Raw genomic sequence first — 23,753 nt, 5'->3', positions numbered from 1 at the left:
GTTTGGGTTAATTAATAACCCCAGCATAAAAACATTTCTCAAGCAGGGACCACTAGTGGCACTGAGAAGTATTCCTTGCAGAGTATCGTCTTCTTCCTCTTCATTTGTCTGTTACAGAACACTGGGTATTTTCTGAGATTCTGGGCCACTGAGCAGTGTACTTCTCCCTGGTGTCAGGGGACTCCGGAAGCAAGAATGGGCAGCACAATCCGTTCTCAGGTCATGTCAGAGATGCCTTTCTAGTAGTCCATTCTTTAGAACTGGGACGTGTAAAATTGAACTGAGAGGATGTCTAGAAAGGGGAAAATAAAGCTTAACGTCTATGTGACCCAAATCTTCTTGGGCGGTAAGGTGGGGTGGGGGATTTCCGTAAGAAAAAATGAGTTGTGAGAGTTACATCTTATGTAAAATAAAATATATAAAGTATATATAATGAGTGGTACATAATCCCCAAGTCCAACTCATGTTTAACACATGTTGAAAAGGCAGTAACCTCCTCCGTGGCACTGAGCTAGCCTTCACCGTTCCAGATCATTTCTATTCAGTACATTATCTCCAACCAGGATCACAGTTTGCATTTAATTTCCTTGACGCTCGAAATCCTTTTTTTTTTTTTAAGCAACAAAGACATTAGGGATAGGAACAAATTAAATAGGATTGTAGATGAGTGCAAAACAGATTTCATCATGAGACGGCATGGGATTTACAACAGCACTACTGAGGCTTTCAAGAGAAATACTTTGTTAAGTGTTAGAGATGCTTTTCAAAGCTTGCAAAGAATGACGATGTGAAACCCATATATGACAAGAGGGTGGCATTAGCACTCTCTTTTTCTCCAGTTTGTCCCCCTCCACAGTGTCTCGCAGCTACATTGATGGTCCAGCCCGTGGACTAGCCCAGGTTAAAGCAGAGAGATATAAAGGGCAGAAAACCCACAGACCAGGGAAATCCAGAATTGCGTCAACTCTCCACAAAATACACAGGACACAGGGTCCCTGTGAGGATACCCAGGCCCCCACGTTAGTTGTCAGTGGCTTTTTAGACCCAAGAATCATTCCTGGTTCCCTCAGGGCTCCCATCGTACACTGGCCTGGTCCTTGCGACTAGTCATGAGCTTTGTCCCCACTGCTGAAATCTAATGAATCCCTCTCATAAGTGCTCAGTCTCCCTGCAAGCCTGCATTGCTGTCTGGACCTCACTTAGTGACTAGGATTCAGCTTTCCCATTTTCCTCTGGGGGTCCTTTGAGCTTAGAGCACATGTGGCTCACACTTCCACCCTCAGCCTGACTAGACAGTCTGCCTGAGAGCCACTGCCTCTTGTCACCTGAGTATTACCTGATGGCTGGGTCCCTGGTCCTGGGCCTCTCAGAATTGAGGCAGAAGGTCACCTGGCTAATGTCTAAGCTTGCAATAATTTTTGACTCTCTTAAACCTGTCCAGTCCCATTTTATCACAACCCCAAGCCCCTGCCCACCGCTAACCTTCGTGCACTTCAGCCACTCACTGAGTTTGTGCAACATGCCAAGCTCTTTCTCCCATCCGGGTCCTCTCACATACTCTCCTGGAGTACCCTTCCCTCCTCCGTATTTGCCTAGCCAATGTCTGCCCCTCCTTTAGGCCTGCAGTTAAGCACCTGTTTCAATGGGGAAGTTTTCTTAATGCCTGACTGGTTCCGACCTCTCTGTTATACAATTGCATCATCCTTCATAATATTTCTTACATAATTGTTTAATATCTGTTCCCTTTCTAGACTGCAGGGCAGCTTTGCTCCATGTGGCCAGGGCCGAGTTTATCTTGCTTAGCACTGTAACCTTAGCACCTTGCACAGACCCAGCGTGTACTACATGCACAAATGTTGACGCTAACAATGAGCTTAATCTGCTCAGCTCCATCGTTCGATATCACACTGGCCCTGGGTCAGCTCCTTAGATCCTGGCCCAGTCCTAATCCAGGTCTTGGGTCGATCCTTTCTAGGTCTTGCCTGAACTCAATTATACAGTCTTAATGTTGGGTCAGTCCCTTCTGATTATTCCATCCAGGGAAGACCCACCGTACCTTGGACCCAAACAACAATGAAAAATAAAGTGTTAGGAAGGCCTAGAAATCAAAATGTAAATCAGAACACATTTCAAAATGTAGAATTAAAAGGGGAAATTATTCCACTGAATTCTACCTCTGGGTCTTTTTGATTGTTAAAAAAGAAAAGTTTAGATTGCTGTTTTAAAAGATGTGTCCTTTAAATATAACAAAAGCTAAAGTAAACCGGGGGTAAAAAAAAGTCCAAGTCTACTTAAAAATAAGCTTTCTCTGTTAGAGACCAGTGTTTTCAAAAGAACACGGAACACAAGGATGCTGTTTATTCAAAGGTCAGCAGATGATCTGAGGTCAGGAAGGATGTGGAGAGCATGCTATTGTCTAAATGGTGGATGGGAACCATACCTGGGATCATCCTATGGGCCACAGGAGAAGTGCTCAATAGGAAAACACACGCCCAGACAAGCAGAGCATTGCCCTATTTTTTTTAATTGTTGGTATTGTTTATCCTTATTTTCCACCAGAAAAACAAACAAACAAGCAAACAAACAAAAAGCACAGCTGGAAAAAGTAGCAGGACACAAAGAACTTTTCTTAATTAAAACATAGTTAATGTTTCCTTCAATAAAATCAAAGGCTGGAAGGAAATGAGTTTTGGGTGCTCAGTTAAACTGAAACCTTGATGCCCCGAAGCAAGAATACACGGGGCACAGGACACAGGGACACGCACGCACGCACCCTCCTGCCCCAGAAGGGCATAGACACCGAGTTAGTTCCAGGGCAAGTTGTGTTCAGCTTCAAGTCTGGGGAGGAAATAGGCAGAAAAAATGCTGCTGCTGTTGGTCTCAATTGAAAAGCAGTGAATGTGATTTTTAAACATACTTGAGTATTTGCATTCTCTTGCATCTGGCTCTGGTTATAAAATTTCAAATATAATTTCCAAAACAACTGCAGTTATCAACAACAAACTTTACAATGATGCTGTCATCATGATTTATGTTGTTACACTGAGGAGATTAAAGGTAAAGATTCCCTTCATTTCTTTTGGCTTACAGAATGTCAGATGGGTGGGAGTAGGTGATTCCTGGAGTTAGGGAGACTTATTAGGGGCCACTATCATCTGGGTGAGAAGTAATGGAACGACATAGGAGCTGGCTTCAATCCAGTGTTTGTACTTTTGAGATGAGCAGAGCGATAGGAGCCCCTACTTGAACCTGGCCCCTCTTGAAAAGCCTAGAAAGGGAATTTATCTTATTAACGTTAGAGGTGCCAGGCTGCCTTTTCAGACTTCCTAGTCATTGGTTCATCTACATTTCCCTTTGAATTCCCTGCTGCTCCTCATCAGAGAAGGAAAACTCTGACTCCAAAAAACCTCCGCTGCCTTGCGGCATACCTCTTCAGGGGAAAGGCTAAGGGAGTAAACCCCGACAGAAAATCCGGAGCCGGAGTCCCTAAGGCGGTTTGACGTTGTAGTCAACACCGGCAACTCCTGCGGCGCACCTGAACCCAAGCTGTATCGACTCCGTCTTTCCCTTGGACCCTTCAGCTGCGAAGAGAGGGGGGGTCTGCTGCATGGGCAACAGCAGACCCTCCATATTACCCTGCCCAGGCTCTGTAGCTTCAGCGTCATCGCAAGATGTCGATTCAACACGGGAGGAGACAGATACCATGTCACTCCCGAGTCGGACTGCACAGCCATTCTTGGCGGTGCAGATAGACTCTGAAGAAGCTACACCATCGTCTCTCGAGACGGACGGCTGCCGACGACGACGACCTCATCTCCAGGGTCACAGTTGTTTCTAATGACCCAAGAGATGAGATCACTAATTAAGAGGAGAGGGAAAAATAACAATAAAGCAAAAGCTCAATTCAGGGTGAGAAATTGCTGGAGAAGAGTGGAGACACACCCATAGAGTAGAATTCTAAAGAAAATGTACAGGGAAGTCCTTTGGGGTGGGGGTTCCAGGATATTAGACGCCTTTTATGGCCTCACCTGCCTGCGGGCATGTCTGTCACAAGCTGTTCTGAGCAGTGGGGAGGCTGTGATACTGTTGTTCTGCCAAGCAAGGCTGCATTTTCCAATTTAAAGCTAAGCTGCCCAGGAGTCACGCTGTTTGTTTTTCAGAAGACAGAGAAGAGAAGGGAAGAGGAGAGGAGAGGAGAGGAGAGAGGGGAAGGGAGGGGAGGGGGGGAGAGAGCCATGAGTTAAGATACCAAATCTATCCTCATGTCAACTCTCTGAAACAGGGTAGTTATGTTTTTTGTCATTAGATCCTTGGTCCTCAGCACCCTCAGAAATTACTGCCAGGAAGTCCCTGTGCCCTCATGACAGGTTAATTAATTAGCCCTGCTGGGCGCTGTTGGAGTCTCACAAGAGACAGGAAAAAGAAATGAGAGAAAATTCTCTTTCTCCACCAGAGGCCTCAGAGAAGGCTTCCGACACCAGGGGCGCTGGCCTCGCTTCACCTGCACTGCTGAGCAGTCAGGGGAGGATCAGATACATGGTGATGGAGACAACCTGAGAATTTCTGGTGAGGATAATAATAATAATAATAATGGCAATACTGGCCACTCATCTCTTTGATAAACATGGATTGAAGTCTTACTATTCCATGCCAGGTTCTATACAAAGTGACAGCTTTATAGTTATAGTTGTTACGTTTAATATAGCACTTCTTGAATTAATTTGCATATGGTATGGAGATATGCTGACCATTCTCTTTAATATTGCAACCCGCTTTCCTCATCTAGTGTTCCTGATCTTACCCTATATCTTTCTCTTCCATCACTACCACTTGTGGGTCCAACATACTTTATAATTCATTATGTTTATTTTATTATCTTTCTCTAGCTGCCAGAATGTAAGTTTCACAACTACTTGCCTATTTCGTTCACCAACTGTACCCCACGTGTCTCTTGGAAAGATGACATTAAACAAGTAACTACAAGTGAGATAAAAACAGTGTCTCTGACTCCTGTAATGGGGTTAACCTGTAAACACTCCAGGGAGCCAGGAGAGTCTCCCACAAAGAAGTGATCTATGGATGCACAGGGGTTAAGAGGGAATAGCACATGGCAAGTACATGAAATAAGACAAAGCATGGTCACGTGGCTGAAACGTGAAGAGCACGTTTCATGTCCGGCAATGGGACATGGAACGAGGCTAGAGAATAAAGGGGCAGGTAATCCACATTACAAAGTTCAGAATTAATTCTCTTAAGTCTACTAGTAAACTATTAAAAGTTTTTAAGGAAGAAAACCACTATGCCCCGGTTTCCTTTTACAAAGGATAAGAGAGTGGCTTAGAACAGTGGGATAAGAATAAATGTGGTCCTTTCTGTTTGCCCTGGCTGGTTTAGCTCAGTGGATTGAGCGTCGGCCTGTGAGCTAAGTGTCGCTGGTTCGATCTTCCAGTCAGGGTACATCAGAGAAGGAAAACTCTGACTCCAAAAAACCTCCGCTGCCTTGCGGCATACCTCTTCAGGGGAAGGGCTAAGGGAGTAAACCCCGACAGAAAATCCGGAGCCGGAGTCCCTAAGGCGGTTTGACGTTGTAGTCAACACCGGCAACTCCTGCGGCGCACCTGAAGCCAAGCTGTATCGACTCCGTCTTTCCCTTGGACCCTTCAGCTGCGAAGAGAGGGGGGGTCTGCTGCATGGGCAACAGCAGACCCTCCATATTACCCTGCCCAGGCTCTGTAGCTTCAGCGTCATCACAAGATGTCGATTCAACATGGGAGTAGACAGATACCATGTCACTCCCGAGTCGGACTGCACAGCCATTCTCGGCGGTGCAGATAGACTCTTAAGAAGCTACACCATCGTCTCTCGAGACGGACGGCTGCCGCCGACGATGACGACGACGGTCCTTTCTGTCCCTTTCTGGAGTTCAGAATGTCGAAGAGAGGATGTGATGGGTCCTCTGGTGCGAAATTCCAGATTTCCCTGGATCTTCAGATAGGAGTCACGATCAGCCGTGCTGACAACACAGAACCCAAACATCTGCATATCACATCTGTGAAGGGGATCAAGGGACAACAGAATAGACTTCCTGCTGCTGGTGTGGGTGACACGGTGATGGCCACAGTCCAAAAGGCAGACCAGAGCTCAGAAGGAAGGTACATCCAGCAGTGGTGATTTGACAATGAAAGTCACACCAGAGAAAAGATGGTGTGTTTCTTTATTTTGAAGATAATGTGGGCATCATAGTAAACAAAAAGGCGAAATGACGGGTTCTGCCATCAAAGGACCAGATGCAAAGGACTATGCAGGTCTGTGGCCTGGGATTGCATCCAGCACTGGCAGCCTTGCATGATTCCCTGGTGTATTTGTAAAACACATACATACATGCACACATACATTAAAATTATATCCACTCCCCTACCCCCCAAAAAGAATGAATATGGTAAGGTGGCCAGTGGAAGGCTTCCGTGATCATCTAGACAAAAGGAGAAGGTGACTTGGGGTAAGGATAAGGCAACAGTGACAGACAGGAGAGTGAATTCAAGACATAACTAGAAGAGGCCCTGGCCAGGTAGCTCAGTTGGTTAGAGCATTGTCCTGACATGCCAAGATTGTGGGTTTGATCCCTGGTCAGGACACATACAAGAATCAACCAGTGAATGCATAAATAAGTGGAACAACAAACCAATGTTTCTCTCTTTCTCTAAAAAATGAAAAAGGATATAATTAGAAGAGCAAGGAAGATTTAGTAATTGATTAAAGTGGGAGCGGTGGGAATGTTAGAATGACTTTTCTCATTTGTTTAAATCCCTCACACCAAGACATACATCTTTTGCATGTGTGTGTGCTGTCTCCAGCAGTGATGAGGCGGGAAGAAAAGCTTTCTGTTTACTCTCTTAAATCAGTGCAGCCTCCTGTTCCTTCTTTCCTCTTGAGTCCCAATTGTGTCCTCTCAGCACCAGCTTCCTCTGGCCCCAGAATCCAGCCCAGCATGAAACAGACTATTCTTGAAAATCAACGTGTGGTATCATCTTTTCAAATACAGACCATGCTTAAAGAAAAACAAACAAACAAACAAAAAAATCAATACCTAATTGTAAATGTATTCCCCTGATAAACTGAGGTCCCTAAATACATATGAATGCCTTTCTTTATTTCCTTTTTGGCTTTGCAATCTCCACATACCCTACAAGGCATAGCTCAGTCTCTGTCTCTGCCAGGAAGCCTTCTTAGTTCAGTTAGTTAGTCATTCACAACAACTATGTTTCGATCTGCCAATAACCACGCAGCTTACTAGCTGAGCCACTGATGGGATGTTTAAACACAGGCAACACAAGGACATCAAGGACAGGAGGGGTGAGGCACTCTCTTAGCTTCTTTCTAGGCTATGGTTTCCCTTTTGTGCTGTCAGTTGATTTTTTGGAAAAACTGCAGACTTCTTGGTTCACTTTCAGTGGCTGCGTGGGTTATCTTTTCTTCCAGAGTGTGGACTGTAGTGAGACTGAGCTGAATTGCTAGTCTTCGTGTCCCTTACAGCATCCAGCACAGGGCTAGATGACAACACCGGTGAATATTTATGGTTGTTCCAAGGAGACTGGAAGAGGTGATTCAGGTTTGCCTTAGCTCCAACCCCCCTCCTTTTGCCTCCCCTCTGCAATAACGTCCTTTCTCTCTGTACTATACTAGCACGTAACGTACAGAGTGAACACGGGCCAGGTTCACCAGCAACCTCTGCAGCAGCCTGATGCCACAGAATGCCACCGGAATGGCAGGATTTCCTTCCTGGGTCAGCCGCAACCTCCCTCACAGAAGTAAATGTAACTGCATCTCCATGAAAGAAAGCCCCAGTTCTATGGACTTGAGCACTGGTTTTAGAGTCTGACAGGTATGGGTCTGGACCCAGGTCACAACAAGTAAATAAATTAGATTAGGTCCCTGTGCCTTGTGTTTCTGTCTATTTCTTCATCTTGTTATGGTTGTACTGGAGTCATTGTTGCATGGGGTAAATTATCCAATGTGCATAGTGCTTATCCTAGGCCAGGTGTTCTGTAAACTTTTGTTGAACAAAAGTTCTTTTAAAAAAAAATTTATCTATTGATTTTAGAGAGAGAGAGAGAGAGAGAGAGAGAGAGAGAGAGAGAGAGAGAGAGAGAAAAGAAGGGAGTATGTGTGTGTTGTTCCACTTATTCGTGCACTCATTGGTGGTTTCTTGTATGTACCCTGACTGGGGATCGAACCTGAAACCTTGGTGTATCAGGAGGATGTTCTGACTGAGCTACCCGGCCAGGGCCCGAGAGTTCCTGATGCTCAGCACTTGCAGTTCAGTTTTCTACTTTTCCCTTCAGTGTCCAGACACCATCAGTTAGGGAAACACTTCTGTGCAATTCTGCTTCGTCAGAAGGGGCTGTTTCTAAAGAACATTAGCAAAACTTATTAAACATCTCCTTATTCACCCAGATAAAAAGATTATTAATTATTGAACATCGGCTAATTCCCAGGACACCTAAGTTGTTCATGTTGATTTGCAGCAAAGCTTCAGATTTGGATAGGAGTTAATTTCACAATCCCCCCCGCCCCCCCCCCCCCCAAGAGAAGCCACAAAGCAATCAAGCAGGTGCAGGTCGCATTTCAGCCAGCAGGGCTTTATAAGGAGGAAATTCATTCTTGAGACTGAAGGAGAAATGTGGATAATGAGATAAGGGAAGCAGTGAATGAAACAGCAAAAAAAGAAAAAAAAATTAAAATGTGGTTTTGGCCTGAAGCTCTTACTTGACCAAATTCTCCACAGCACAGAGCAAACCCATCTGGGCAATGCAAAAGTAAAAACAGCATGTAGAGCTCAGTGATTGGTCAATGCCTGCAAGGTGATAGGTCAAGCCCCAAAGATTTTAGCAGCCCCCCAAAACCAGAATCAAAAGTAATGGTGAGGTTGAAGCTAGAATGCCCTAAACTTAGTAATAACAAATACATCCAACTTTCTCGAGTTGAGCACATCATGCTAAGACAACTTTGCCACGACAGCTCTAAAAAGGGGAGAGAATGCTGCAGAGCTGTGTACAAATGCTGTTGGCACAGAACTCACAAGTTCTTCCCTAGGTAAATCAGGCCGGCCACAAAATCATTTGCTTTGCTCTTGGGAACCCAGGTACTTTTGCCATTGATTTGTGGATAAGCCCAAACTGTCTCTAGCCAAATCATTTTATTTAAGGCCTTTATAGTAACCCAATCTGAGTGTAATTCAAAGTCTCGCAGCGATTTTGTGTTGAGACTGAGGCAAGGTGGGAACTATTCCTGCTGGTCCAGGTGGAGATAAAACACTGCAGATACAACTGGTTGAAAAGTGACACTTTCAGCAACAGAGAAATTGTTTCCTGAAGACCCAGGACCCTAGGGTACAATATGCACTAACTCATTACAGAAATTCTGACTATTCTTTTATCCTCCTTTTGCAGTTGTGGATACGGAGGCCCAGGTTAAGGAACTTACCTCAGGTGGTTACCAGGCTACAAGTACTGAAGCTAGAACATAAACTAGGCCTACTGGGCTGCAAACTCCACTGAGTACCACTCTACCATGCTAGCTCCTCACTCCACGTGATGCTCACCCAGGACAGCCAAGCTACTGATATCTGGGGATAAGAAATGGTAAAATATTCAGCCTACGTGAATGCTATGAATCAAATACCCACAATAATGGAGCCTCGGGGTAGGAAACTATCCTATGAGTCATCTAGTCCAAGGCCTCATCCTATAGATAAAATTTCAGAAAAGGACTTTTACATGGTTTAAAATAAAGTAATAACTCTCCAGAAGCACAATTTGGAGGTTTGGGGAATTACCCCTACAAGGCAGCATTTTTCCCTCATTTTAATAAATAACATACATATTTTGAATGCCTGTCATGTGGTAGGCTGTGCTAGGTACTCCAGCATTGCCTGAAGAATCCCCACAATAATCGTATAAGGCAGGCACTATTATTAACGTTCCCATTTTACAGGTAAGGAAACTGAGATTTAGAAAGGTTGCACAACTTATCCTAGGTCACACAAGAAGTAAGCCTTACTATAAAGATACAATCTAGTTGATTAATGTCATCTTCAAGGTATATGGAGACACAGCGAAATATAGAAAAAAACCTAATGAGTTCCTACTATTCTCTTGCTTGACATCAGTAGACAATTGCACTTATTTGCAAGTTATTGGAGAGATATCCAATAACCCAGTACTTTCTTCAGTCTAAGGCATGTCCAACTTCTCTTCTGTTTTCTAGAGTCAGAGCATCTAGGGGAAACTGAGGTAACATGCTAACTACCATGCATAGAGCCAGTATTTGAACATCTGCAGAGAAGGAAAATACTCTCACAGCTTGTTCCATGTAGGAGCAGCTCCGATGATCAGAAAATCATACTTATATTCAGCTGATGATGCGACTCACTTGTACCTCTTGTAGGTCAAAAAAGCATGACATTATCAAAAGCAAAGAGGTTTAGGGCTATTCATTGAAGCACAAGTGATCTTAAAGGTAATTGAGAGATTCTTTTTCAAGGACAGCTTTAATAGCTGAAGGGGAATAATGGTGTATAGCCAGTCAACCATTCAGCTACAGACAACTTGTCACAGTAAAGTGGTTAAATTTTTTTTTAAATATTTCAATGACATTTGAATGCACATAAGAAGTTAGAGTGAACAAGGAAGCTACAGACTTTTTTTTTTTAGAAAACGCATCTGCATTTAACTTAAAATTCTTTCCAGTCCTATGATTTCTGCATAAATATTTATGGAATCCTGATGGCTAATTAGATTATAAGCCTTTTATCCACGAATTTGTCCAAATGTAAGCTCTCCGTGAAACTCGAGCTCTTTGCTGATCTTGGTTTAGTCCATATTAAATAAGCATTTGTTTTAACAGCCTTACAGGCTACGTTTTAAATTCTCACATTTGTTATGCATACTACATCATGAATTTATAATCCTTATTTTGGGACAAAAGTTTGAAGACTCAGATCCCATGATAATGGAGGTTCCTTGTGTGAAAGCTTTCATTTTGATCAAAGAGTAGCAACATACCAAATGCCCCCGAAACAAAGAGCAAAAAACACAAATGGCTGCTGTATGTTCATCATCAGCCAGCCCGCGTTCTATATAGTTGTCTTCATGTAGTCCCTATGGCCACCCTTAACAATCCTCCTTACTGTGAGAGAAACTAAGTAGTAGAAAGGCTAGGTGGCCTGTTCAGTATCACACAGCAACTAAGCAAGGTCCTCAGATGCAACACCGCCTCCTGAGTTACAGAGGAAGGCCAGCTCATAAGTACCCAGAGGAGAATAAACCACTTTCTTTGTTCTAACCCATTTCTAGAAGCTCAAGGTTTCCCTAGGTTGACACTTGAGAAACTCAGTAGGTACCAGGAGGCCTTTTCATCTACACTAGAAATCCTCACTCCATCTTCTTATCCCCTGAGGTCATGCTATCACCACACAAAATGTTTCTAGGAACAGAAAGACCTGCATTGTGTCCTGGTACCATCCTGACATAACAAGCAATATAATTTCTCTTTGTGGAAGAATCTTAAATTATAGTCTTAAGGGTCTGGCTTTCAGGGCCCAGGTTCCTGGACAGTGAGGTGCAAAGCTCAAGTATCTGCCTAGAATGTGACGGCTATTCATTTGAACCAGTTCAGTCCCCTCCAACGCCCTCCTTCTAGCTGCACATGTTTCCCGTGATTTGGAAGTGGTCACTTTATTGTCCTCACGTCCCGGGAGTCCTTGTTCTTTTGCACTATAGCCCTGACTCACCACCTCTTCCCATTTTTCTCTTTTAGCTTCTCTCTTTTGTTCCACAAACCATTGTTTCTTCATAGAAACTTTAAAATATATAATCTATGTGTTGAGTTTAAAAGGTCAGATAAAACTATAAGCTTAGGACCCCAAGAGCAGTCTCACATTTCATCTCAACTCTGTGTCCTACTCTTTACAGGGAATCACTTGGAAATATTTTAATTCTTTCTCCTTATATTTAGAAACCAGATTCACACATTAAAGGGAAAATAAAATGATTAGTATCATTATGGAGGGGAGGAGTCCCTTTCAGTTTAATCAAAACTCCAGAGAAGAAAAGTCCAGAAAAAACTTACATTACTGTAACCTAAATGATCCCCCAAATCTTTCACCCTTAGACAACTCAAAATAAGGTGAATTTAAGACCAATGCCTATATTTAAGTCTCTATAATAAAAATCAACACATGGGAAGTTCAAGCAGACGACCGCCTAGCCTGGAGGCTCGCGGTCAGGCAAGGTACGTCACGCGCAGAGGCTACGCGCAACGAGGAGGCGGTCCAGAAAAGATCGAGGCGGAAGCAGTGTCAACAGCAGCAACAACAGCCATCTGCCTTCACCTGTAACAAGTGCGGCAGGGATTGTCACTCCCGAATCGGACTGCACAGCCATTCTCGGCGGTGCAGATAGACTCTCGGGAAGCTACGCCATCGTCTCTCGAGACGGACGGCTGCCGATGATGATGATGACGATGATAATAAAAATGCCCAAATATTCTAAGGATATAACTTATCTTAAGAATATGAATTCTGTGGTGTGGGGGTCGGTTTGCACTTTTAATTTGACTCCTTAGATATCTAGACTCCCTGATTGATGATTTTTAATTTCTATATATTTAGTCACATAAACTTGATTTTTCACAGTGAAATTTCATTTCCAGGTGTTCCTGAAAGATCAGTTACACGAAATCAAATAAGACTTTCTACTTCTATTGAAAATGGAGCCAGGTATCATTAAGATGATTGATTATATATCTAAGATGAGAAAAAAAAAGTCTTTATCTTATAGATTCCTATTTAGACACAGGTTTAGCTCTTAAAATTGAGGATCTATGACAAAGCTATGAACTATATTAGGCACACACACACCTATTGCATGAAAGGTAATAGAGAGGCCATTCAATCCCAGGCTTCTATTCACTCTTCCAAGTAACAGGAGAAGTTGTCTGTGCCAGCACATCTCCCTTGGGCTGCAGTACTGCATTTAATCTCACCAAACTCCCAGTTCTGCAGTATCTACACCTCTTTGCCTGGGGGCACTTCACCTGAAGCAGAAAATAATGTCTCAGCTACCTGCAATGCCGGCTGAAAATGCCAGAGAATAAAAATTCTTGGACCCAATCTTTTTATCTTAACTTTGCCTGAAGGACTTCCTGTGGTGAATTTGACTTTTGCCACAATGTTATTTACAACTGGAAATCCTTTCTATCAGATTTCCATTTGATTGTTTGGAGTGGAGTATCTGGAGTGGAGCCCCCAGATACTTTGCTAGTCAGCTAGGTTTGAGAACCACTGCTTTTTTTCAAGTCAAAGTTTGTTTTAATATAAGCACACTGATTACTTTCTTCAGTAAGAGCAAGGTGGATGCTGTGATTGTCAGTATCATGGCTTAGAACTAAAATCGAAATCTTTTAACACTGCTTAGTGCACTGTTAACTCAGTTACTCAACACTTGCTCATCACCTACTTGATTCCTGACCTATGTGCTAGGGATATAAAGATGAATAATAATCATCCTGGTCTTGGAGGAACTTTGGCTGAAGGAGAGGCAGACAAACAAATGAATCACAATGTAATGTGAAATATGATATAAAAACACTATCACACATCATGATAGCACAAATTGCTATATGGGGAAAACTGGACATTAAATAACCCTTAATTCATTCATTTATTGTTGTAATATTTAATAGGGCCAGGCACTGTTATTTTAGTCTCAAAATAAGTTGTGTTTATTGTACCAAAGCAATATGTGCTCATTTCAAAACAAAACAGAAAAAGCTCTTGGAAGCAGCCCTCAGCCAATGGCTGACGGCAGTTGGAGTAAAACGTCCCAGCTCTCCCACCCCTTGGATGAAAAAATTCTGAGGCAAGCATTTTCCACTGTTTCCCGGACTTTCCTGAGAGGCGTGCGCTCCAGCTCCAGTCACCCAGTGTAGCTGGCTTGAGAGTTTATACTTCTCTGGCTATCTTCCTTCCAGTCTCACTTTCTCATTCCCTCACTGTTGTTTTCTACACTCCCTAAACAAACTACCTGTACTTGCCCTCTTGTTGAAACTGGAAAAGTCGGCATTTGTGCTGCCTGTCACTACCAGAGCCAATAAACAGAGACAGCAATTATATCTTTATGGGTGCTTGATTCTGATGGCTGGCAATCTGAGAAGACTGTGGGTTATATACCCTCAGAATTCATCTTAACATATTTCAAGCCGAATGTTTTATAAGGAGAAGAAAGGGTGGGTAAGGGATTTGGAAAAGGGTTGATTGGAAAGGAGTTGCAGTCCAGCAGTGATTTTTCTAGTATTTCTTTATCAGTTGGTCAACAATTCTTTATTTGCATCACAGGCATTTCCTCCTTGGAACTCAGTGGCTCAGATACCTGGTCTCCATGACTTGCAGACCCCCTGGGGCACAAAGGTGGAATTGCTGGTGACCTCCTGGAGTCACATGGTCATGCATTCCTGTTCTGGAATACCAGCTTTCCACATGCATTAGCCACTTAAACCTTATCAACTAAGGCTGAACTCTTTTAACTCTCGAGTTTCCCTTTCATTGTCTCACAATATGTTTCTAGGATAAAGGCCAGTTCCTTCACTTGAATTCTGGCCCTGTCATCTGCCATCTCATCCTCTCCTCCACTGACTTCCTCTTCTTCCAAGGGATCAGTCTTCTCTTACTCCATAAAGAAACACTCTTGCATCCGTCTCTAGATATTTTCCTAAGTCCTCCTCCCCTTTCCTTTTAATCCAGTCTAAAGAGTGCTCTATAGATTGTAATTTTTCTCATCTTTGCCAATTGCAATCTGGCTTTTTATCCATCATCTCTCTTGAAGATCTTTTCACTAAATGTCAAATGACCTTCTAAATGCCAAACTTAACAATTTTCTGCCCCTACTTTACTTAATTTCCCTACGTTGCAGAATATACCTTCTTTAAATTTCATTTCTCTTAACTTTTGTGACATCACTCTCTTGATTTTCCTCTTATATTTCTGACTACCCTTTGCAGGCTGCTTTGTTGGATTCAATCCTTGTGCAAATATTCTATTTAAATGTTGATATTCCTTAGGATTCTTTTCTCAGAATTCTCACTTCACTACAAATGCTCTTCCTGGATAATTTCATTTATAATCATTGTTTTAACCATCATCATATGCTAAGAATGCTCAGTTTGAGGACTGACCACTCCTCTGAATTTAGACACAGACAAGCTCTGTCTGGAAGAAGTCCAGCCTTTGTTAACATAACAAGAATGGTTTGCATGACATCGATGTAACCTGGCAGTCAAGGAAAGTGAACCGGAATGTGCATGCATGAACAATGATGACTTCACTGTACTAGTCAGTCGGGGTGGAGCGGTAGATGCCACCGAGTGAACATGTTTACTGTGTGGCCGTCACATTCAAAATGACTGACTACAGCAACAAATCTGCATCAAATTTTGTTTTAAGCTTGAACAGTCCTCTGGGAAACTATTTGGATGATTCAGAAGGCTGCAGTTATGGGCAACGGATGATTTGCAACTTTATCACGACAATGCACCCGATTTTACATCACATCTCATGTAGTTTCTTGGTGAAACGTTAAATCACCGAGATGACTCAGACCCTCTACAGCCCAGATTTGGTGCCCTGTGACTTTTGGTCTTTCCCAAAACTAAAATCACCTTTGAAAGCGAAGAGATTTCAGACCATCAATGAGATTCAGGAAAATATGACGGGGCAGCTTATAGCATTGCGAGAACTGTGTGAGGTCACAAGGTGCCTACTTTGAAGGGGCCTGAGAAGTCATTGTCCTATGTACAATGTTTTGTGTATCTTGTATCTTCTTCAGTAAATGTCTCTATTTTTCATATTACATGGTTGGATACCTTCTGGACAGACCTTGTATACCCCTTACCCCACCAGACACACTTACTGAATGTTCACAGGCTTCTAAATTCCGTACATCTAAGACTGAACTGACCAAATTTCAGCTCAAATTTTAGCTCCTGTAATCTGCACCTTACTTAGTGAAACCTTCATGTGCTCAGTCACCCATCCTCTCTCTCAGGGATCATGATCCAGCAATTAACAAGTCCTAGAAATTTTACCTCTTAAATATTTCTCAAATGTATTTTCTCCCTTCCTTCTTCATTATCACTGAAAAATTAAGTGAAGTTGGGACCAAAAAGTATGAATTGGATTAGATATTTAGATTTTGGCATTTCAATGTTGTCGTAATATTCCTCATTAGCTCCCTCACATGGTATCAAACTATTTAGGATCCTTATCTCCTGACTTCATTTTACCTACCAATCCATCCTAAGCACTGCCACCAAATGATTTTTCTGTAATAAGTGGAACCAAGTCAATATCAAGCTAATCAATACATAAAGAATAAAGTGTAAGCTTCTTTATATGTCATATGGGGACCTTTATTATCTTAAAGGCTATGGCTTGCCATTCAGAATCACTTATAGTTGTTTGTAAATACTAGGTAGTGGTTCTCTTTGTTTTTGAACTTCAGCTATTACCTCTGCCTGGAAATCCTTTTTCTACCCATTTGTGCCCACTGACATCCTATTCATTCACCAAAATCTGCAGTGTTTCCTCTAGGTGCTTCCCTAATTCTGTAAGACAGAATTAATCATTAAGTTTTGGGCACTACTTCTGTTCTTGTACGTGACTCTTCTATTGTGTAATACCAAGTTCTTTTTTGCTCCTGTTGCTATTTCTATTACAAGGTGGCAAACCCCTCCATCCACAACAAACTCAGAGACTCTGTCAAATGCTAATAGTAGTGTTTGTCTACTACTTTGCAGCACTTGATGTATTTGTAATTAGTTTACCACAGATGTTTTGAATTTCCATCTTCCTTTTTAGACTGTACGGTCTGTGAAGGCAAGATCAGTCAGTGTCTGTTTTGTTCACAGTGTCAGACACTGTTTCTCATTGGAAGTGTTCATTAAATTTGTGTGGACTAATTGACTTACTCTTTGAAGTCAGGGTCTACATTTTACTCATTTCCTTACCCTAGTTCATAATAGTGCCCAGAATAGACACCAATAAATATTTCAACTGAATGTCAGTCACCCTATACAAACAGTAGGGGGAACAAGCAAATAGTGCTTTCTGAGAGTTAGGAAATCTAATTTTTCTTTGCATAATTTCACATGTCTGCCTGCTCATCATTATTTTGGCAATATCACCAAATGAAGAAGCAAAGTAATGAGTTAGACCAGGGGTGGCAAGCAGATTGTTTTTGTCATGCATCTTGAATAAATTTATAATAGATGCTTTAAGTTTTGTGTTGGGAAAGATTCTGAGGCCACGTTTGAGCTCAGCTGAAAGCACACGGTGATGCATTAGCACTTATTCATGGACTCGGCAAGAGAGTAGCATATGCGCTCCATAATTGCCATCCCTTTGTAAACCAAGGGGGTGGGGGGTTGTGACAAATAATATAGCCACACCAAAGGCTTCACTGGTACATCGTCAAGCATTCATCTTTAATGTCCCAGAACCTGACAATTAGCTAGCTGATCATTTATTAAGATGTTGCTCTGCAATTTGGTCTGTATAACATCTTAAAGCAACAAGTCCTTAACTCTGATTTCTGTAAAAGCTGATACATTCCCCTGCTTAAAGAACATCAACATATTTTTCTTTTTAAAAATATTAATATTTGAAAGAAAATAAATAGAAAGGCCTTTGGTTATTCTGGCCAGTAAGTTTCTTAGGATGTCTCAGATTTTATGAATTCTGTTCTATAGTGAATTTTATCAACCTAAATATACATATTGTCTTATATTTTTTAAGTTGTTTCCCATCCATTATTCCATCTAAGAGGGCTGTTCCAAAGAAGTACATCGCCAACTCATAGTGGTAACAAATACCCATTATGTTAGTGTTATCTAATCATACAATATTTTCTATTAGCCACACATGGCTTTATTTTCAACTGATTTGACCTTTCAAACATACCTTTCCTTAAAAATGTTTTCATTTTACTCTGTTCTCTCAAATACTACAAATAAAAAATATTAAGGAGAACCATAGCATTCAACTGGAAATAGCAATACTGCCCCAACGATGAAGCACAGCTGATCAATATGTGAAAATATACATGCCTGAGAGTGAACACGAACCTCCTAAGAACTCAAACAGGAAGCGGATTTCACCAAGAGCAAGAGCCGCTGCCCTGAGCCCCGATGACAAGCCACTTTGTTTGACACAATGAGATCTGGGGCCTAGGCAGGTCATAAAAGGAGCAGGTCATATTCCTACAGATCTACTGGGAGTGGATTCTGAAGAGGAACTAAAGCTGAGTGGCTCTTTCTATGGTCCACAGAAACTATCAGGAGACTATCAGGAGAACAGGGTGAAGGATGGATGAGAGGCAGCCGTCCACAGGCCATGACACTGAGAACCTCTGACCTAGAGGTTTTGCTGAGAACCACACCAACTTTCTGAGTATCAAAAAGCCACAGCAGGTGCCTGAGAGTAACACAAATAGATACAAAACATAACAGATACTGTGAAAATGTGTTGCAGACAACAAGGCTTAACCAAAACCAAGTGGAATGCTCCAACTTAATAGCTCTTATTCACTTCACTCTGAAATAGTCTTCTGAAACTAGTAGCCCAAGTCAAGGATAACTAGTCATCAAAAAGGCACCAGCTTGAGACCTATGCCTAAAAGCTACAAAACTAAAGCAAGCAGATTAAATAAAACTAAAACCAAAACCTCACAACAGCAGAAAATAAAAAAAAAAATGAATTAAGACCACTGAACAGAAAAAGAACAACCCACTAAAAAAGAAAGGGTTCAGAACAAGTATTAATAGACACAAACATATTACAGGAGCTATAGAAAGAGCTTAAAGAAGAGATAATACAGCAGCTCAAATAAGCAATTACAGGATTCCCTCACTTATCACGGGTATTACATTCTAGACCCTCCCACGATAGGTGAAAATCCACGAAGTGGAAACCTTACATTTATTTTAGTATTTATATATATTTTAAGGCTTTATAAGACCTTCCCACACACTTATAAAATACCATTCCCAGTCCCTTATTAACCTTTCCCATTCCCTTATTAACCTTTTCCACACTTTTATAAACACTACTTATGTTCTTAAACATATTTTACAGTCTTAAACCTACGTAACTTTAACAACATACATATACAGTACAGCAAAATCCTGTGATATAGTGAAACATCGCGATAAATAATTAAATATAATATTTTTAAAAATCCCACAATACAGTGAGGCCGCGATAAGTGAACCGTGATATAGAGAGGGACTACTGTATTGCTGAGATTATAAAAGGAGAAAAAAAGAATTGGCAATGATTAAGAAAGAAGTGCAAAAGAAAAATGATAGCATGACAAATGCAAGCCTCATTGAAAGCACAAATATAAAATAAAGATGATGGAAAAACAGAGCTGGGGATATGGCAGAGAGTCTTGAAATGATATTAGACAAAAATCAACAAAGATATTAAAATGATGCTAAGGAAGATGATAGATGCAGAAGGTAAAGGAAAGCTGACATACCTATAATTGGTGATCCCGAAAAAGAGAACAGAAAAAAAAATGGACAAAAAATATTCAAAGATATAAAAGAAGAAAACAATCCTGGATTAAAGATTTAAAACTTCAGATAAAAAAGACATACTCTTTTCTATGAAAACCTGATATAATACTGAAGTTTTTGACTCCAAAGATGAATTCTGTAGATATCCAGTTATGAAAAACAAAGAGGATTAAAAAATTATGTTGGTTTATGACTTCTTTCTAGCAACATTACACATAAAATACAGTGAAACAATATGGACAAATTCTTTTAAAAAAAGGAAGTGACCTAAAAAATTCATAAGCAACAGTGTTATTTTTGTTTTCCTAGCTTCCTCTAGTCCAAGTCAGGTAGGGGTCATTGTGTGGAAGGCAAGGCCACCGTGGGTCCAATATGAAATATAAACAGGTTATCCCCTAATAATTTTGTGTCCTAAGAGAATTCTGGAGTTCTTGTAGGTAAGGCCAGGAATTATATGAAGTGTAATTGTTATGTGTGAAGCTGCACATTTTTTAAAGGCTGAGCTCTAGAGGAATTATAATTTATTTATCTATTCTTTAAGTCAACAAATATTTGTTCAGTCCCTATTATATTCCAGTGTCTATGTTTTACACACTTAATTTTGGATATATGATCAACACTATTTTATAGAAATTACTTCCTTTAACCATAACTCTAATGAATGTTCTCCCATTATTTCAGAAGGATAGTGGGAACATGGGAAGCACATGTCAACTAGTCATAATTCTGGGAGACAAGTTCCTGGAAGAATATATAACACAAGTTACCTATTATTACATAAATATTTCTAATACAAATTTAAAAATGTGAAGGTCCTTAAAATGGGAGTTCAGTGGTGGGAGAAAATCATTTTAGGCAAGTAGGATCGGGGGAGGACTTCAATGGAAAGTTTATGGGGTAACTGGCACTTGAATCAGGCTTTGGGTTACAGGTAGATTTGGGCATGTGTGGATGAATGGAGAAAGGCTTCCAAGCAGGAGTAAGTGTGGGAATGGAGACACAGAATGGGAAAGTTCTGGATATGTCCCAGAATAGAGAATGTTGGGTAGGCGATCCTAGAAGTAAGGTGGGATGAGTCTCTGTGGGATCCGAGGGCCTGGAAGGCCAGACTCAGCAACAGTTTTGTTCTGGGATCAGTGAGGTGCTATTGAGTCAACACTGCAATACCAACATTGTTCAGGAAAGATGAATCCGGCAGGAAATCTTTAAGATGAATAATAAAGAGGCCACAGGCAGAAGGCCATCTATAAAGCTAATGGAGGGTTTAGCAAGATGCTAAATGGGAAAAGGGAGCCGGAGAGAATGTTAGAGATTCACTCTGGGGGTAAAAGCAACAGGAAAGAGTTTGGCAAGTGGCTGAAAATGAAAATGACAGATGAGAAAAAGTGGGGGAGAGGGATGGAATCCAAATAGCAGGTGGATACTTGGCAGCTACTAGCAATTTTGAGGGTTTTTTTTTTTTTTTAGTTGTATAAGAAAATAGTTAGATTGACAGGCAAATGAGCCCAGGTTGGACCTTAAAGTAAGATAACCAGGAATGCCTGAGATTCTGTGGAGGAAAAACAGGGGTATGCGGACCCAAGGGAAGCCCCCGCAGAGAGAAAATGAAGACGCACTGCCCCATTCAGTGTGATTCCCAGGTGGGGACTCCGGACACCCCAGGCTCCATCCAGTCCACACCAAGCAGAGGTCATCTGGAGAGAGAGAGGTGGGTTGGTGCCACTTAACAACCAACCTCTCCTAACACCCAATCTCAGGGGAATGGGCATTCAAATCTGACTGCATTTATGAGCGTGGTTTGCAGAATGCCCAGAAAGAAATGGTGCTCCGGATTTGGCCACAAGAATGAACATTGGGGTCAAAACACATCTGGACTTCAATTCCATTCATGCGACTTACTGAATGACAATAAGCAAGTGGCTTAACCTCACCAAGCCAGCTTTGGTTAACCATATCTCACAGGGTTCCTGTGGGATTTCACAAGATAAGAGTACAGCAGATAGCAAAGAGCCTTCTGCAGAACACTCAGCCGGGTACCGCTCACCCCACGATCCCGGTGTACCTGCTGCTGCAGCTGTTGCTTGCCTGCAAAGTCACCTCCAGTTCCTGAAGTTAGGTCTTGTTTCCTCCCTGTATGTCCTCCTCTCTCCCTCTCCTTCTCTGGGACACCTTTCTCTTTGTCCTGTTTCCCGGGAATTCAGTCCCTTTTCCTCCTCAATTTCACTCTTCTTAATTGTCAAGTGTCTGTCTCTTTATGCTTTTTGTTCTTCTGTTCTTCCCTCCTAAGAAGTTATGACTAAAAAGACTCAGCAGGAACAAAAACTCATCTCCTTTATGATTTGCCGAGTAGTTCCAAATACCCTACCCTAGTATTATGAAGAAATCGGCCCCTTCATTGGACTAAAAATGACTCTATTTCTAAAGCCCACCCAAAGACAGAAAACTGGTAATTTCCAGAAAGCCCTTACTGTGGATGAATATAAGACATTCCTCCCAAATTCTAAATACACAGACATTGGAAATATACTAGGCCAGTAGGCACTGGGGGGATTCTGCTCTGAGCCACAGAGAGCAACTTGTGAGTGAAGTTCACATGAGGCCGTCCAGCCAACCAACAGGCAATTCCAAGCACAGTGCCTCCTTTGTGGGGTGAGGACGGAAGCCACTCTCAGCCGCACAGGCAGCCCCTATTGAGTTCTAAAGTCATCAGGTGGCTGGGCTGTGACTGCACCGTGTCAGAACTGCTGCAGTGACACTGTGCCCAAAACATGATCTTACAATATCCTAGTCCTTACTTATTCGGCGACAGAAATAAAAAACAGAAGTCTCTTTTAAAATTCTTAATGCTACTTGGAATCAAAACATGGCTTAAACATCACAAAATACCAAGTTCAACAGACAAAAAGCATCTCTGTCTTCTCCACAGGCTAACATCACGTGTTTTGGGCAGCATTTTAAGTTTTTTGGGGTCAGGGACCCTTTCCCACGGACCCCAGCATAAGGATCTGTCAGCACTGGGAGCTCAGAGCTCACAAGGTGCTGTCCTGGTTTGGGGGAAGGGGAAGATTAGGAAGGGATAATTTTATCAATAGTTCCTCGGCCTTGTCGGGGAGTAAGGGACCTTGTTCCTTCTGAGCCTCAGTCTTTTAAACTGTTTCACAGGTACTTAAACTGATGATGTTTTATCAGTTTCTAAAGTTCCCGGGCAGTTCAAGAGAAGGACAGCACACAGACTGCTCAGATTTTGAAATATACCCCCTTTCTACATAATTAACAGAACTCATCTCTTAAATTGGCCTGGCTTGGTGGATGGGGTAGCTGCTGGGGTCTCCTGGGGGAGACCCCATTTTCTTCCCCATGGCCTCTGTCCAGTAGGGCTTGCCACTGGCATAGTACCAAGTGTTCTTCCTACTCCTTTATTCAAGACTCTGCTCTGAGGGGCCTCCTCTGAGCCCCCTGAGCATCCACCATCAGGCCACCACACTCTGCCTCCAATCTCGGGTTTCCTCTTTCATTCATACTGGCTTCTCTTCATTTATCACAATCTGGATCTCAATTATAATCTGTCTCCTCCTCTACAATGGGAATTCCTGAGAACATGGGTCTTGTCTGTCTTGTTCCTCAATGAATTCTCAATGTCAAAAAATAAAGAAATTAAGGAAGCAATGATAGAAGATGAAAGAAAGAGACAGATGGAGGAGATAGAATTGAAGGAGAGTATGGGAAGGATTCTAGACTATTCCTGGATTCATATGTGAAAGACTGTGCTTCAGGGAAATAGGGGATAAATGAGAAAAGTTAGCAAGGGCCTGGGATGGGTTGGTGGAACAGCCATTCTGGCAACATGGGATGCTGGGGCAAAGGGAAACTAAATCACAGAGAAGTTCCTGGTTGGCATTTGTGTGGTCCCTGGGGAAGGAACCAACCAAGTAAAACCAGGTCCAAAGGCATGTGGAGTCAGAACACATTTAAGCGCAAGCCTAGTGTCAAATGACAGAACTAAAGCAATTTAGTAAAAAGTTTGATGCCCTTTATTCAAGGGAAAACAAGCCATAGAGGGGTGAATACAATGCCTCAGAAGCAGGGAAGCATGCTTTCCAAGTTTGGGAAAGAGTGAGCTT

At 42.0% G+C, this 23,753-nt stretch overlaps 1 protein-coding gene and 1 pseudogene across 2 annotated transcripts in view; one reads left to right on the top strand and one right to left on the bottom strand.

Annotated features, from left to right (window-relative positions):
* PLPPR1 (phospholipid phosphatase related 1) overlaps positions 1-23,753 on the bottom strand; it is a 237,618-nt gene that overhangs the window by 103,821 nt on the left and 110,044 nt on the right. The gene's annotated exons all lie outside the window — the stretch shown is intronic.
* Positions 5,929-6,349, top strand: LOC150013466 (large ribosomal subunit protein uL14 pseudogene; annotated as a pseudogene).

Source organism: Furipterus horrens, unplaced genomic scaffold (genome assembly GCF_987537825.1).
Source record: "Furipterus horrens unplaced genomic scaffold, mFurHor1.1.pri manual_scaffold_4, whole genome shotgun sequence".
NCBI lineage: Eukaryota > Metazoa > Chordata > Mammalia > Chiroptera > Furipteridae > Furipterus > Furipterus horrens.
Note: the sequence above shows the minus strand (reverse complement) of the source record. Positions and strands in the feature narration are given on the sequence as shown.